Genomic DNA, 6,369 nt, shown 5'->3' with positions numbered 1-6,369 from the left:
TCACACCTCGTTGTAGCGTTGCAGATGTTCGAACCCAGCATTTGAATGTATGAGGCTTGGGGACACGAAGAGCATTTAGACAATATCACATAACAAGTGCGTGGCAGGGCAGTGGACTCAAGACTACAGTAAGACATACCTTAAGTTGTCAGTCTGTGCTTCTTGAAACCAGCAAAATACTTCGTGCACCGATGAATTCCTTTGTGATTATGGAGAAAAAACTCATCCTGGTGGCAGTTCGCTATAATGGCCATCTAACATTTTAACAAAATATCTACCCTCCCTCGCTAGAAAAAACAGTTGAATGTAAGCATTTACATAATTAAAACAATTTGGAGTCAAGTGGTCTTCTTTATTCTCCCATCATCGGGTAAGGTGTTGTGTAAATCCGTGGAGTTTCATGGCTGGTTGAGTTCTTGCTCAAATTTGTAATGCATTGCAAATATCGGCTCAAATGTGCAAATGACAACATTACCGTCGTGTGTCTTCTATGGAAACTAACTTGTTTAATTTACTAAACGGTATTTGTGTACTCGCGGGTATACAGCCCAGTTGTTGTTCAATTTTCAGAATATGTTTCGACGAGTTATGCAGCCGTCGTGTTCAGGTATTGCAAGTTGCGGTGCTACGTGCACTCGCTCCATGTACTCCAGCCACACTGTTAACCAATGTTGATACCGCTCCGCTGTTTGTAGTTGATTGTGTGTTCGACTCCCGACGCCCAGTACGCACTTTGATGTTCTTTCGTTTTTCAGTTCCCGTGTAGGCACAGGCATATTCTATAAGTCTTTTCCAGCTGTGATGGATGTGACAGCCGTCGAGATCTTAATAAAGCGCCAGACTTCAATCATAGTTCAAATTGCAGCCTACCTTCCCGTCTATTAGATTTTGCGTAATCTTCATTTAGATATATTACCTAAACGCTCTCTTCCACGAACTTGGAGTTTGCACTGCAATACTGATCTCCCCGTATTTCATATTATAATCGTATTTCAAAGAGTGCTTGGCGATACCAAATGGTCTTGGTTGTTTTAGACGGGTGTGTCGCTAATGTTCACTGTATCTCGCCTCGACTTCTCTAATTGTGTGCCCCGTGTAAGACGCGCCGCATTCGCATGGAACACGGTACACACCAGGCTTTCGGGTAATTCGATCGTCTTTAACATTATAAAACACTCCTTATATTTTTATATGAAACAGAAGATGGGGAAAGAATGTGAAAGGAAGTATGAGAATTCGTGACCTCCCATAGGGTATTGTGGTAATGCAACGCCGAAAGTCGAATTTGTGCGATACCGGGACTTGAATTCTGATGCTCCACGTCCGTAGAACGGTTTCCTTAACTTCCTCTGCCATCCGAGCATGCTTACCATCCGACCCAAATTCTCAAATTATCGTACGCTGCAATGCAGGGTCCCTCGTCCATTAATTATCTTGCACGTAAAAGAATGATTCTCGTAGGAGTGTAGACTGTACTAGTGCACCTGCACTGAAAATAACTTCAAGGAACCGTCACACTGTTTCAGAAAAGCATATATTCGACCATCAAACACAGCGTACATCACTCAGATCTACACTTTTTATCTTCTTTGACGGGAGCGAAACCCAGCAAATGTCATTGTTCTCTAGAATTTTACCAATCTCGCCAGAAAATGGGGTGGGCGTCACATAGATTACAGATTCGTGGCTTCTCTTTCGGAGCGAGTGCACATAATATCGCATCTCACAGCACCTGAAGAAGAGGACTGGGTCGTCAAAATATTGTGTAAAGAAATGTAAGCTCATCATTAATCAGTGACACCGAGAAAACGTGAAGGATCGCGTCAGTCACGGTTCTTGCCACTGCCAATAGGAACTTTTTCCTTCTATGCCCTCAAGCTTGCATTCGCTGCTGCTCGGATTTCTCTTAGGTTTGCTTTCCCATTAACAGCGATGCACAGCAGTATATACAGTTTTAGTAGTGAAGAGTTGGCCGTTATCCACGTCGTGGTTGTGTTCGGTGCTGACCTGTTCTGGCAGCGACGTCCGGCACGTTGCAGTACTTTTGTCGCTACAAGTTTTGCAACTCATGCAACATAATCACAGGAATTATTTTCATCAGAAGGAAACGAGTCGTAGATGTCTGTCTGGGGCTAGATGTGTTTGGGTTCAGGAGAAATGCAGTAAAACGGTAGGTAATATTGACCTATGACGTATTTTATAGGAGAGATTGATGAGAGAGAAACCTCCATTCATAGCTTTAGTATGTCATATATACTATATCTCAAGTCAACATTCCTTTTTCTCAACACATAATAATCGTACAGTGGTTAATTAAGTACCGTTAGAAACTTATTTAACCGGCTTCTGAGATTGTATAGCGATTTTTCCCTAAGACTTACTATTTGTGGAAAATTTTAACATGAAATAGACTATTAACTAGCACAGGAAAAAGGGCGTCATGGATGCCCAGCTTCGTACCTGTTGTTTACGAAGGTACCTTATTGACAACAAATTAGAGACTCCCTTTCCAAATTATGTCATTACGAATACCATTTCTTTTGTTTTAATGTACTTATTAACAGGATAATTTGTAAAGAATCGCCGTCGATAATAACTGTGACCAGTGCGGTAGTTCGTAACTCTGCCCGTCGTACACGTTGGCTTCTCTAAATAAATATATTTTCCAAAATGACTAACACATTTTTCATGTCGCCATGAATTGTGATTTACCTACTGCTACTATGGCCTAACGTGCTTCTGTAACTGAAAACCGCCATCTGCTTCACGTCTGCTGTGCAGCGAGCTACCTTAATTTAAGTATTAACTGTATTTTTCTTACTTGTCACTTCTTCTTCCGTGTGTTTTTGCTTTTAGGAAGCTTTATTTGTCGAGTGCTACTAATAGTGTTCCATAGATTTCGTGTTTGTTTTGAATACAGTCAGAGAGAGTCCCTTTAGTCAACCATAGTGACAGTAGTGCTAGTGTTTGTTTTCAATACAGTCCAGAGACAGGTAGTGCTATTTTCTTTGTTTTGTACAAGAAGTGGCTAGCAATCACAGTTTAGTCAATAGTCGGACGCCTTTAGTGAATTAGCAGTCTAGTTAAAAGTTGATTAACTCTCTTCTGTAAATTGATTCCTTAGAATGGATAGGATGTGCGACTGCTGTGTATGGACGCAGGAGGAGCTGGCCACTGTTCGCGAACAGCTGAACGTGTTGATGGCCGCGTTCAGCCGTCTTCAGGCTGCTGCCTCGGAGTGTAGCGGAAGTGGGGAGTCTGGTGCGTCGCAAGGTACACCCCAGGTGTTACATGCTTCACCCAGTGTCCCTGCTGTCGAGACATATTCGCAGGTACCGGGCGCGGTTGGGCCACCCTCTCCCCAACGGGAGTGGCGGGTTCAGTGGCGTTCGCGGCGTACGAGGCGGAGGGTAAATGTGGAGGCTGGCCGTGTGGTATCGCCCGCTCTGCCTGTGAGTGGACATGTGGCTGCTCCTTCAGCAAGGTCCGAGCAGGCACACGGGGGGGAGGGGTTTATTAGTTATTGGGAGCTCCAACGTTAGGCGGGTGATGGAGCCCCTTAGGGAAATAGCGAAAAGGTCGGGGAAGAAGGCCAGTGTTCACTCCGTCTGCTTGCCGGGGGGTCTCATCCGAGATGTGGAGGAGGCCTTACCGGCGGCGATAGAGAGCACTGGGTGCACCCGACTGCAAATTGTTGCTCATGTCGGCACCAATGACTCCTGCCGTCTGGGTTCAGATGTCACCCTCAGTTCGTACAGGCGGTTGGCGGAATTGGTGAAGGCGGAAAGCCTCGCTCGCGGGGTGGAATCAGAGCTAACTATATGTAATATCGTTCCCAGAACCGATCGCGGTCCTCTGGTTTGGAGCCGAGTGGAAGGCTTAAACCAGAGGCTCAGACGATTCTGCGGAGATCTGGGGTGCAAATTTCTCGACCTCCGCTATCGGGTGGAGAAATGTAGGGTCCCCCTGAATAGGTCAGGCGTGCACAACACGCCGGAAGCGGCTACAAGGGTAGCGGAGTACGTGTGGGGTGCACATGGGGGTTTTTTAGGTTAGAGAATTCCCTCCCTAGGCCCGACAAGACGCCTCCTGAGACGCGGCAAGGTAGGAGTAGGCAAAATGCAACAGGGAATAAAAATATTAATGTGCTAATAGTAAACTGCAGGAGCGTTTATAGAAAGGTCCCAGAACTGCTCTCATTAATAAACGGTCATAACGCCCATATAGTACTAGGGACAGAAAGTTGGCTGAAACCAGACGTAAACACTAATGAAATCCTAAACTCAGATTGGAATGTATACCACAGAGACCGGCTGGACAGTGAAGGGGGAGGCGTGTTTATAGCGATAATAAGTGCAATAGTATCGAAGGCAATTAACGGAGATCCGAAATGTGAAATGATTTGGGTGAAGGTCACGGTTAAAGCAGGCTCAGACATGGTAACTGGATGTCTTTATAGGCCCCCTGGCTCAGCAGCTGTTGTGGCTGAGCACCTGAAGGATAATTTGGAAAATATATCGAGTAGACTTCCCCACCATGTTATAGTTCTGGGTGGAGATTTTAATTTGCCGGATATAGACTGGGAGACTCAAACGTTCATAGCGGGTGGCAATGATAAAGAATCCAGTGAAAGTTGTTTAAGTGCTTCATCTGAAAACTACCTTGATCAGTTAAACAGAGAACCGACTCGTGGCGATAACATATTAGACCTTCTGGTGACAAACAGACCCGAGCTATTTGAAACAGTTAACGCAGAACAGGGAATCAGCGATCATAAAGCGGTTACTGCATCGATGATTTCAGCCGTAAAGAGAAATATTAAAAAAGGTAGGAAGACTTTTCTGTTTAGCAAAAGTGACAAAAAGCAGCTTACAGAGTACCTAACAGTTCAACACAAAAGTTTTGTCTCAAGTACAGATAGTGTTGAGGATCAGTGGACAAAGTTCAAAACCATCGTACAATATGCGTTAGATGAGTATGTGCCAAGCAAGATCGTAAGAGATGGAAAAGAGCCACCGTGGTACAACAAACGAGTTAGAAAACTGCTGCGGAAGCAAAGGGAACTTGACAGCAAACATAAACATAGCCAAAGCCTTGCAGACAAACAAAAATTACGCGAAGCGAAATGTAGTGTGAGGAGGGCTATGCGAGAGGCGTTCAATGAATTCGAAAGTAAAGTTCTATGTACTGAGTTGGCAGAAAATCCTAAGAAATTCTGGTCTTATGTCAAAGCGGTAGGTGGATCAAAACAAAATGTCCAGACACTCTGTGACCAAAATGGTACTGAAACAGAGGATGACAGACTAAAGGCCGAAATACTAAATGTCTTTTTTCCAAGCTGTTCCACAGAGGAAGACTGCACTGTAGTTCCGTCTCTAGATTGTCGCACAGATGACAGAGTGGTAGATATCGAAATAGACGACAGAGGGATAGAGAAACAATTAAAATCGCTCAAAAGAGGGAAGGCCGCTGGACCTGATGGGATACCAGTTCTATTTTACACAGAGTACGCGAAGGAACTTGCCCCCCTTCTTGCAGCGGTGTACCGTAGGTCTCTAGAAGAGCGTAGCGTTCCAAAGAATTGGAAAAGGGCGGAGGTCATCCCCGTTTTCAAGAAGGAACGTCGAACAGATGTGCAGAACTATAGACCTACATCTCTAAAGTCGATTAGTCGTAGAATTTTGGAACACATATTGTGTTCGAGTATAATGACTTTTCTGGAGACTACAAATCTACTCTGTAGGAATCAGCATGGGTTTCGAAAAAGACGGTCGTGTGAAACCCAGCTCGCGCTATTCGTCCACGAGACTCAGAGGGCCATAGGCACGGGTTCACAGCAGATGCCGTGTTTCTTGACTTCCGCAAGGCGTTCGATACAGTTCTCCACAGTCGTTTAATGAACAAAGTAAGAGCATATGGACTATCAGACCAATTGTGTGATTGGATTGAAGAGTTCCTAGATAACAGAACGCAGCATGTCATTCTCAATGGAGAGAAGTCTTCCGAAGTGAGAGTGATTTCAGGTGTGCCACAGGGGAGTGTCATGGGACCGTTGCTGTTCACAACATACATAAATGACCTGGTGGAAGACATCGGAAGTTCACTGGGGCTTTTTGCAGATGATGCTGTGGTGTATCGAGAGGTTGTAACAATGGAAAATTGTACTGAATTGCAGGAGGATCTGCAGCGAATTGACGCATGGTGCAGGGAATGGCAATTGAATCTCAATGTAGACAAATGTAATGTGCTGCGAATACACAGAAAGATAGATCCCTTATCATTTAGCTACAAAATAGCAGGTCAGCAACTGGAAGCAGTTAATTCCATAAATTATCTGGGAGTACGCATTAGGAGTGATTTAAAATGGAA

Source organism: Schistocerca americana, chromosome 4, assembly GCF_021461395.2.
Source record: "Schistocerca americana isolate TAMUIC-IGC-003095 chromosome 4, iqSchAmer2.1, whole genome shotgun sequence".
NCBI classification, from domain to species: domain Eukaryota; kingdom Metazoa; phylum Arthropoda; class Insecta; order Orthoptera; family Acrididae; genus Schistocerca; species Schistocerca americana.
Note: the sequence above shows the minus strand (reverse complement) of the source record.